This window comes from Pelodiscus sinensis, chromosome 3 (genome assembly GCF_049634645.1).
Source record: "Pelodiscus sinensis isolate JC-2024 chromosome 3, ASM4963464v1, whole genome shotgun sequence".
Taxonomy (NCBI): domain Eukaryota; kingdom Metazoa; phylum Chordata; order Testudines; family Trionychidae; genus Pelodiscus; species Pelodiscus sinensis.
The window spans coordinates 135807009-135818575 of NC_134713.1; the positions used below are offsets into that span (position 1 = coordinate 135807009).

Consider the following 11567-nt stretch of genomic DNA (forward strand, 5'->3'; position numbering starts at 1 on the left):
TAGTTAATCTAAATTAAGTAAAACTTTGTTACACATAAATGGAGCTCTGGACAGACTACATAGGAAGAGTGTAAGTAGGAGTAAGCGGCTACTACTTAGATGAGTCATCATAAATCAAAATGGACTATGCATATTATCTTTATTTTGTTAGTTCCCCTTAATATAAAGCAGGGAGGACAAACCTTGATTTATATATGTTATATTTTTAATTCTAATAAAAAGTGGATGTCAATGGTTCAATCCTGCCCTCGGACAGGCAGATTTGTTTCACCACCCAGTTTATTAAATCAGTGACTCCAAGTGTATGCAAACACAGATTGTGATTTTACCAGATAGCCTATAGACATGGGACTGAATTATGCCCCAGAAGCATACTGAAATAATCAGGAAAAATTAAGAAAGCTAAAAAACAAATACAAGTCAAACCTATCTAGTTCAGCACTCTCTGGTCTGACAACATTCATAGTCCAGCATGATTGAATTTGGATGGTTGTCCACTTATTATGGGGGTGGCCACGTGTCCTGTGGTCCCATAAAGTTTTTTTACAGCCACCAGTCTTGACTCTCAGTGTAATTTATCCCTAAATGTCTTCTAAGACCCCAGTAAGCAGTGGAAGTGTTGGTAGTGCTGCTAGACATTATTGATCTCCTGTAGTTTGGCAAATTCTCTTGTTTGGCACTGGTCAGGTCCCAAGGGTGCCAGACTGGAGAGGTTCAAACTGTAGTTGTTCCAAACAGAACATAAACTGTAACCTTTAAAAAAAAAGGAAAGTCACACTGTAAGCAGAAGACTCTATGGTCAGATGTTAATAAAAAAGAGTTTGTACAAGTTGAACCTCCCAAATCTGGAACTCTCTGATCCGGTAACATCTGTGGTCTGGCAAGGCCATGGATGTTGCTGAATCATAGAATCATAGAATTATAGGACTGGAAGGGACCTCGAGAGGTCATCGAGTCCAGTCCCCAGCCCTCAAGGCAGGACCAAGCTCCGTCTACACCATCCCTGACAGATGTCTATCTAACCTGTTCTTAAATATCTCCAGAGAGGGAGATTCCGCCACCTCCCTTGGCAATTTATTCCAATATTTGACCACCCTGACAGTTAGGAATTTTTTCCTAATGTCCAATCTAAACCTCCCCTGCTGCACTTTAAGCCCATTACTCCTTGTCCTGTCCTCAGAAACCAAGAGGAACAAATTTTCGCCTTCCTCCTTGTGACACCCTTTTAGATATTTGAAAACCGCTATCATGTCCCCCCTTAATCTTCTTTTTTCCAAACTAAACAAGCCCAGTTCATGAAGCCTGGCTTCATAGGTCATGTTCTCTAGACCTTTAATCATTCTTGTCGCTCTTCTCTGTACCCTTTCCAATTTCTCCACATCTTTCTTGAAATGTGGCGCCTAGAACTGGACACAGTACTCCAGCTGAGGCCTAACTAGTGCAGAGTAGAGCGGCAGAATGACTTCACAAGTTTTGCGAACAACACACCTGTGGATACAACCTAGAATCATATTTGCTTTTTTTGCAACAGCATCACACTGTTGACTCATATTCAACTTGTGGTCCACTATGACCCCTAGATCCCTTTCCGCCATGCTCCTTCCTAGACAGTCGCTTCCCATCTTGTATGTATGGAACTGATTGTTCCTTCCTAAGTGGAGCACTTTGCATTTCTCTTTATTAAACTTCATCCTGTTTACCTCTGACCATTTCTCTAACTTGCTAAGGTCATTTTGAATTATGTTCCTATTCTCCAAAGAAGTTGCAACCCCACCCAGTTTGGTATCATCTGCAAACTTAATAAGCGTACTCTCTATCCCAATATCTACATCATTGATGAAGATATTGAACAGTACGGGTCCCAAAACAGACCCTTGCGGAACTCCACTTGTTATCCCTTTCCAGCAGGATTTAGCACCGTTAACAACAACTATCTGACTACGGTTATCCAGCCAATTATGCACCCACCTTATCGTGGCCCTATCTAAGTTATATTTGCCTAGTTTATCAATAAGACTATCATGTGAGACCATATCAAATGCCTTACTAAAGTCTAGGTATATGACATCCACCGCTTCTCCCTTATCCACAAGGCTCGTTATCCTATCAAAGAAAGCTATCAGATTAGTTTGGCATGACGTGTTCTTCACAAACCCATGCTGGCTATTCCCTATCACTTTATTACCTTCCAAGTGTTTGCATATGATTTCCTTAATTACCTGCTCCATTATCTTCCCTGGGACAGACGTTAAACTGACCGGTCTGTAGTTTCCTGGGTTGTTCTTATTCCCCTTTTTATAGATGGGCACAATATTTGCCCTTTTCCAGTCCTCTGGAATCTCCCCTGTGTTCCATGATTTTTCAAAGATCATAGCTAAAGGCTCAGATACCTCCTCTATCAGCTCCTTGAGTATCCTGGGATGCATTTCATCAGGACCTGGTGACTTGCTGACATCTAACTTTCCTGAGTGATTTTTAACTTGTTCTTTGTTTATCCTATCTTCTAAACTTACCCTCTCTCTGCTTGTATTCGCTACGTTAGGCACACCTCCAGACTTCTCCAGATTTCCTGTTACTGCTTCTCCCTCCTCACTAAGCAGTGGGCCTACCCTGTCCTTGGTCTTCCTCTTGCTTTTAATGTATTTATAAAAGGTCTTCTTGTTTCCCTTTATGCCTGTAGCTAGTTTGATCTCATTTTGTGCCTTTGCCTTTCTAATCTTGCCCCTGCATTCCCGTGTTGCTTGCCTATATTCATCCTTTGTTAGTTGTCCTAGTTTCCATTTTTTATATGACTCCTTTTTTATTTTGAGATCATGCAAGATCTCCTTGTTAAGCCAAGCTGGTCTTTTGCCATATTTTCTATCTTTCCTACAGAGCGGAATTGTTTGCTTTTGGGCCCTTAACAACGTCCCTCTGAAATACTTCCAACTCTCCTCAGTTGTTTTTCCCTTCAGTCTTGCTTCCCATGGGACCTTACCTACAAGTTCTCTGAGCTTATCAAAATCTGCCTTCCTGAAATCCATTACCTCAATTGTGCTGGTCTCCCTTCTACCTTACCTTAAGATCATGAACTCTATTATTTCATGATCACTGTCCCCCATACTGTCTTCCACTTTCAAGTTCTCAACTAGTTCCTCCCTATTTGTTAAACTCAAATCCAGAACAGCTTCTCCTCTGGCAGCTTTTTCAACCTTCTGAAACAGAAAGTTGTCTCCAATGCAGTCCAGAAACTTATTGGATAGCCTATGCCCCGCTGTGTTAGTTTCCCAACATATGTCTGGATAGTAGAAGTCCCCCATCACCACCAAATCTTGGGCTTTGGATAGTTTTGTTAATTGTTTAAAAAAGGCCTCATCCACCTCTTCCATCTGGCTAGGTGGCCTGTAGTAGACTCCTAGCATGACATCACCCTCATGTTTTACCCCTTTTAGCTTAACCCAGAGACTCTCTACACAGCTATCTCCTACGTTCATCTCCACTTCAGTCCAAGTGTGTACATTTTTAATATACAAGGCAACCCCTCCTCCCTTTTTTCCCTGTTTGTCCTTCCTGAGCAAGCCATACCCTTCCATACCAATATTCCAATCATGCGTCGCATCCCACCAGGTTTCTGTAATACCAATGATATCATAGTTGTATTTATTTGTTAGCAATTCCAGTTCTTCCTGCTTATTACCCATACTTCTTGCATTTGTATATAGGCATCTAAGATACTGATTTGATCTTGCCTCCCTGTTATGCCCTGACCCTCCTTTCTCCTTGCCATTATAGGCCGTAGTCCCCCCCATTTCCAACCCATCTCCCAGTCCCGCACATTCAGCACTTTCCTGTGGGCTTTGCTCACCTGTCCCCGTCGAACCTAGTTTAAAGAGAATCAAAGAGCTCCAGGAGTGAGAGCCAGCCTGGAGATCTTAGGGTCTGTGGAATCCTAGCTGGGCCAGCAGTGGCTGGGCAGGGGAACCCAAGCATTAGGGGGGCCAGGTGGCATCAGGGAGCCTCTGCCCCGGCCAGGGAACCCCTAGTGTCAGTGGGGTCATGCAGGTAGTGATCCCCTATCAGTGCGACTGGCAGCAGGTGGAGAACCCCAGAGATTTCCCTGCTGTGGGGGCTGGGATGGCCAGGCAGTCCTGGCCAGAAAACCCCTGTCAGCAGTGGAGCCAGTCAGTGTCCTGGGAGCTCTAGCTGGGGAACCCCAGCAGCGGTGCCAGGCAGCAGCCTGGGGAGTCCCAGCTCTAGTTGGGGAATCTCTGGTGGCAGGGCCACAGTACCCTGGGAAACCCCCAGTGGTAATGGGCCTGGGTGTGGCCTGGAGCTGGGAATCCCCAAGGAACCCCCAGGGATAGTGGGGTTGGCAGCAGCTGGGAACCCCGAGAGGCAGCAGGGCTAGTGGTGACTGGGCAGCCTTGGCTGGGAAACCCCTGGGAAGTTGCAATAGGTAGGCAGCAGGGCAGGGAGCACCAGCCCTTTGGCGCCTCAGCGAGATGACCCAGCAATGGGGCAGCCAGCAGGAGAGCACTGACCTCCCCTGATCCGGCAAACTCCCTGGTATAGAATGACTCAGGTCCCGAGGACGCCGGAGCAGGGACGTCCAACTTGTACTAGGATCAAAATAGATCACCATATAACCAAGGAATTGATAATTAAATTAATGGTCATATTGGAAAATATGTACATATACAACGTTTGCTGGGGGCTTTTATAGGTACATTTATCCTTCACTTATGTTAACATTAATTAGTATCGTCTCGGAATGGGTAGCAGATCACAGAGAGTGGTGACCTACCTGATACAGAAGTTTTGGGCCTACTCCTTGTGAGGAGTAAGGGAATTCAGTGGGAGTATTTCTTCAGTCTGCCACCCACTGAGGATGGCACCAAAGCTCGGCTTAAGGGTATGTCGACTTCAGTTTGTTTTTTACATAGCTGGAATTGCGTACTATAAGCTGACCTTCCCCTAAAGTGTGGACCGGGCCTTAGTTCCCAGAGGTGCAAACAAGGAGATCACAGTGTTGTCAACCGTCAGCAGTCAGCTCCCCAAAATCATGAGATTGGGTTTAAAAGTCACATCTCAAAGAAAAAAGAAACACACACATTACACTCTCTCAATGACTTAACCACCTGCATTCTGCTACAAAGACCTTTTACATCTGCACTTGAAAGGGAATCCTCTGAACTGTCATTCATGTTAAAATTCGACACTCTCCAAAAAGGAATGAACAAACACTCAAGCTATTTTACCCAAGATAGCTTCCCCAATTATCACCTCTAATACCATTAACTCACAAACATCCCACTCTCCCCACCTCTAATATCATCAATTCACAGACACTTACCTTCCTTCCTCTCCCCCTCCTGCATCCCCCTCCTGTTCTGAAATGTGATTTGTCCTTTTCATATGTGTTCATTTTTTTAAATTGTATCCTTTGGTATATATGGTTGTGACTATTTTCTTCCACTATTTGATCTGAGGAAGTGGGTCTGGCCCACGAAAGCTCATCATCTAATAAACCCTCTTATTTTCATCCTGTCATCATTCTATTTTTAATAACTGCTATTTCAGTGGGATCATTTGGGTCTCAGAATGCTTGGAAATTTTGAACACCCTTCAGCTTCTAATTTGGAGCAGGGACAGGAGGCTGTTTGGAACCTAATCCACCCAGCATTCTTGGTCAGAAATATAGGGAATAAGGAGTCTGAGACTGTAGTCCCGTGGACATGTTGGAGGCCAGTTATGACCATTATCAGGAAAGATGGAGATTTAAGGTGACACTCTGCCTAGGGAGGAGCAGCTTATACCACCTCCAATATAAGCTCTTATACAAACTACACAGCCTGCAACACAGCATTCTGCTACCTTTCTTGGCTTACTGAAAAAAACGAGTACGTACAGAATCTGGCTGAGTCACAGAACATCCAGAATTCTGTAAGTCATGTGCTAGTGCAGCATGTTGCAGTGTCCATAACTTAGGAATAATCAGAAAGACAGAGTGTTGTTTGCTTCATGTAAGTACTTTAATGTCTGCCTCACAACTGTGTGCATATAAATCACAGAGACCCAGCTAGAACTGGACTGCGGAACAAGGTGAGAAATTCCAGGTGTACATGGAGAGTACACATGTCAAAGGTGATTCAGATACAATTACAAATGACTGTAACATTCACCTGCAATTGTACCAAAACTTGTGCTGTTACTTTTGCTTTCCTCTATCAATCTTCCCCTTCCTCCACCAACATTTTCACACTTTTCTCCATTTTTCAGTTTTGGTTGGTACTTAAAAATGGAAATAGTATAAGAAAAGCTGTTCATATATGCTTCTTAATCCCTCTTCGAGAACCAAATAGGTTTGAATGAATGCCTGAATATTGGGGTGCTTACTCAGCATGAAGCTTTTGAGATTTCCTCATTGCTGATTATTTACACATAATCAAAACTGTGAATGTCTATAATCCCTGTTGTAATGAAACCCAGAGTTAAGAGGGTGAGATGGAAATGGGGCTAGGAAATAGGAAAATGTGTTAAAATTGGAGATCCTGAGTGTGCACCCAACAGAAGAGATGCCTCCTCCAGTCTTGCCAAAGGATCAGTGCACACAAACCCATCCAAGTAAAATCAACTGGGAATTTGCATACTTAGGGACTATGGAATGAATACACCAAGTTTTTGCAAGCCAGCTGCACATGGAAATTTGCTCATTCTGCTGTGTCTTATCCCCCCTTTCTTTTAAATCTTTCTTTTAAAGTCTTTTAGCATTTTGTCTGACTTATAGAAATATTGCAATATGGCATGTTCATAGTCAGGGAGAATGGCATGACACTTCACTTCTCTATGCCTCTGTTTCCCCTTTAACCTTTTGTTTGTCTTCTCTATTCAGACTATAAGTTCTCAGGGGCATGGATGATTTGTTATTGTGTCTTTATACAATGTGTATCACAATGCAGGTCTGGTTTCCGTTTGAGCTTCTAGGTCCATTATTTAGAATATAAATTAACCTTCAAGATTTGACAGGTCCTATCATTGCTTTCCAAGGCAAGCTCCTCTTGGCAGCTTCCTCAGTTTCCCCTCTGCCTGGCTTTGGTGGAAGGCTGGTGGCAAGAGGAAGGAGGCCCAGCTCAAAGCCTTACCCCCTATCCCAGCACCTCTTCAAGATCCACCTGTAACAAAGCACTCCCATTAGACACCATTCAAAATGAGCAACACATGGAGAAACCGTCCCAGGAACCGGCACCAGTGAAGGAAATGACACCACACACACAAAGCCTACCACATTTAGCCCAACCAGCTCATGACAGAGCATCAACCCCCAAAGGCAATGCTTACCACAGGTCGTATCACCGCTTTCCAAGGCAAGCTCCTCTTGGCCGCTTCCTCAGTTTCCCCTCTGCCTGGCTTTGGTGGAAGGATGGTGGCAAGAGGAAGGAGGCCCAGCTCAAAGCCTTACCCCCTATCCCGGCACCTCTTCAAGATCCACCTGTAACAAAGCACTCCCATTAGACACCATTCAAAATGAGCAACACATGGACAAACTGTCTCAGGAACCAGCACCAGTGAAGGAAATGACACCACACACAAAACCTACCACATTTAGCCCAACCAGCTCATGGCAGAGCATCAACCCCCAAAGGCAATGCTTGCCACAGGTCCTATAACTTCTTTCCAAGACAAGCTCCTCGTGGCCGCTTCCTCAGTTTCCCCTCTGCCTGGCTTAGGTGGAAGGCTGGTGGTAAGAGGAAGGAGGCCCAGCTCAAAGCCTTACCCCCTATCCTGGCACCTCTTCAAGATCCACCTGTAACAAAGCACTCCCATTAGACACCATTCAAAATGAGCAACACATGGACAAACCGTCCCACGATCAAGCACCAGTCAAGGAAACCACCACACACACAAAGCCTACCACATTTAGCCCAACCAGCTCATGACAGAGCATCAACCCCCAAAGGCAATGCTTACCACAGGTCCTATCACTGCTTTCCAAGGCAAGCTCCTCTTGGCCGCTTCCTCAGTTTCCCCTCTGACTGGCTTTGGTGGAAGGCTGCTGGGAAGAGGAAGGAGGCCCAGCTCATAGCCTTGCCCCCTATCCTGGCACCTCTTCAAAATCCACCTGTAACAAAGCACTCCCATTAGACACCATTCAAAATGAGCAACACATGGACAAACCGTCCCAGGAACCGGCACCAGTGAAGGAAATGACACCACACACACAAAGCCTACCACATTTAGCCCAACCAGCTCATGACAGAGCATCAACCCCCAAAGGCAATGCTTACCACAGGTCCTATCACCTCTTTCCAAGGCAAGCGCCTCTTGGCCGCTTCCTCAGTTTCCCCTCTGCCTGGCTTTGGTGGAAGGCTGTTGGTAAGAGGAAGGAGGCCCAGCTCAAAGCCTTGCCCCCTATCCTGGCACCTGTCCAAGGTCCACCTGTAACAAAACACTCCCATTAGACACCATTAAAAATGAGCAACACATGGACAAACCGTCCCAGGATCAAGCACCAGTGAAGGAAATGACACCACACACAAAACCTACCACATTTAGCCCAACCAGCTCATGACAGAGCATCAACCCCCAAAGGCAATGCTTACCACAGGTACTATCGCCGCTTTCCATGGCAAGCTCCTCTTGGCAGCTTCCTCAGTTTCCCCTCTGCCTGGCTTTGGTGGAAGGCTTCTGGCAAGAGGAAGGAGGCCTAGCTCAAAGCCTTGCCCCCTATCCTGGCACCTCTTCAAAATCCACCTGTAACAAAGCACTCGCATTAGACACCATTCAAAATGAGCAACACATGGAGAAACGGTCCCAGGAACCGGCACCAGTGAAGGAAATGACACCACACACAAAACCTACCACATTTAGCCCAACCAGCTCATGACAGAGCATGAAACCCCAAAGGCAATGCTTACCACAGGTCCTATCACTGCTTTCCATGGCAAGCTCCTCTTGGCAGCTTCCTCAGTTTCCCCTCTGCCTGGCTTTGGTGGAAGGCTGCTGGCAAGAGGAAGGAGGCCCAGCTCAAAGCCTTGCCCCCTATCCTGGCACCTCTTCAAGATCCACCTGTAAGAAAGCACTCCCATTAGACACCATTCAAAATGAGCAACACATGGAGAAACCGTCCCAGAAACCAGCACCAGTGAAGGAAACCACCACACACACTCAAAGCCTACCACATTTAGCCCAACCAGCTCATGACAGAGCATCAACCCCCAAAGGCAATGCTTACCACAGGTCGTATCACCACTTTCCAAGGCAAGCTCCTCTTGGCCGCTTCCTCAGTTTCCCCTCTGCCTGGCTTTGGTGGAGGGCTGGTGGCAAGAGGAAGGAGGCCCAGCTCATAGCCTTGCCCCCTATCCTGGCACCTGTCCAAGGTCCACCTGTAACAAAGCATTCCCATTACACACCATTCAAAATGAGCAACACATGGACAAACCGTCCCACGATCAAGCACCAGTCAAGGAAACCACCACACACACAAAGCCTACCACATTTAGCCCAACCAGCTCATGACAGAGCATCAACCCCCAAAGGCAATGCTTACCACAGGTCCTATCACTGCTTTCCAAGGCAAGCTCCTCTTGGCCGCTTCCTCAGTTTCCCCTCTGACTGGCTTTGGTGGAAGGCTGCTGGGAAGAGGAAGGAGGCCCAGCTCATAGCCTTGCCCCCTATCCTGGCACCTCTTCAAAACCCACCTGTAACAAAGCACTCCCATTAGACACCATTCAAAATGAGCAACACATGGACAAACCATCCCAGGAACCAGCACCAGCGAAGGAAATGACACCACACACAGACAGACAGACACACACAAAGTCTACCACGTTTAGCCCAACCAGCTCATGACAGAGCATCAACCCCCAAAGGCAATGCTTACCACAGGTCGTATCACCGCTTTCCAAGGCAAGCTCCTCTTGGCCGCTTCCTCAGTTTCCCCTCTGCCTGGCTTTGGTGGAAGGCTGGTGGCAAGAGGAAGGATGCCCAGCTCAAAGCCTTGCCCCCTATCCTGGCACCTATTCAAGATCCACCTGTAACAAAGCACTCGCATTAGACACCATTCAAAATGAGCAACACTTGGACAAACCGTCCCAGGAACCGGCACCAGTGAAGGAAATGACACCACACACAAAACCTACCACATTTAGCCCAACCAGCTCATGACAGAGCATCAACCCCCAAAGGCAATGCTTACCACAGGTCCTATCACTGCTTTCCAAGGCAAGCTCCTCTTGGCCGTTTCCTCAGTTTACCCTCTGACTGGCTTTGGTGGAAGGCTGCTGGGAAGAGGAAGGAGGCCCAGCTCATAGCCTTGCCCCCTATCCTGGCACCTCTTCAAAATCCACCTGTAACAAAGCAGTCGCATTAGACACCGTTCAAAATGAGCAACACTTGGACAAACCGTCCCAGGAACCGGCACCAGTGAAGGAAATGACACCACACACAAAACCTACCACATTTAGCCCAACCAGCTCATGAGAGAGCATCAACCCCCAAAGGCAATGCTTACCAAAGGTCCAATCACCTCTTTCCAGGGGAAGCTCCTCTTGGCAGCTTCCTCAGTTTCCCCTCTGCCTGGCTTTGGTGGAAGGCTGCTGGGAAGAGGAAGGAGGCCCAGCTCAAAGCCTTGCCCCCTATCCTGGCACCTGTCCAAGGTCCACCTGTAACAAAGCACTCCCATTAGACACCATTCAAAATGAGCAACACATGGACAAACCGTCCCAGGAACCGGCACCAGTGAAGGAAATGACACCACACGCAAAACCTACCACATTTAGCCCAACCAGCTCATGACAGAGCATCAACCCCCAAAGGCAATGCTTACCACAGGTCCTATCATTGCTTTCCATGGCAAGCTCCTCTTGGCAGCTTCCTCAGTTTCCCCTCTGCCTGGCTTTGCTGGAAGGCTGCTGGCAAGAGGAAGGAGGCCCAGCTCAAAGCCTTGCCCCCTATCCTGGCACCTCTTCTAGATCCACCTGTAACAAAGCACTCCCATTAGACACCATTGAAAATGAGCAACACATGGACAAACCGTCCCAGGAACCGGCACCAGTGAAGGAAATGACACCACACACAAAGCCTACCACATTTAGCCCAACCAGCTCATGACAGAGCATCAACCCCCAAAGGCAATGCTTACCACAGGTCCTATCGCCACTTTCCAAGGCAAGCTCCTCTTGGCCGCTTCCTCAGTTTCCCCTCTGCCTGGCTTTGGTGGAAGGCTGGTGGCAAGAGGAAGGAGGCCCAGCTCAAAGCCTTGCCCCCTATCCTGGCACCTCTTCTAGATCCACCTGTAACAAAGCACTCCCATTAGACACCATTGAAAATGAGCAACACATGGACAAACCGTCCCAGGAACCGGCACCAGTGAAGGAAATGACACCACACACAAAACCTACCACATTTAGCCCAACCAGCTCATGACAGAGCATCAACCCCCAAAGGCAATGCTTACCACAGGTTCTATCACTGCTTTCCATGGCAAGATCTTCTTGGCCGCTTCCTCAGTTTCCCCTCTGCCTGGCTTTGCTGGAAGGCTCCTGTCAAGAGGAAGGAGGCCCAGCTCAAAGCCTTACCTCCTATCCTGG

General features: G+C 47.1%; 1 long non-coding RNA gene across 1 annotated transcript; it reads right to left on the reverse strand.

The window, feature by feature from the left end:
- Nucleotides 1–240: 240 nt before the first annotated feature.
- On the reverse strand, nucleotides 241–8149 carry LOC142827990 (uncharacterized). The gene is made up of 6 exons (XR_012902846.1): nucleotides 7577–8149; nucleotides 6990–7468; nucleotides 4784–5066; nucleotides 4521–4598; nucleotides 3565–3610; nucleotides 241–753 (listed from the first exon to the last, which is right to left on the reverse strand). It is a non-coding gene; the product is annotated as an uncharacterized LOC142827990 (long non-coding RNA).
- Nucleotides 8150–11567: the final 3418 nt, after the last annotated feature.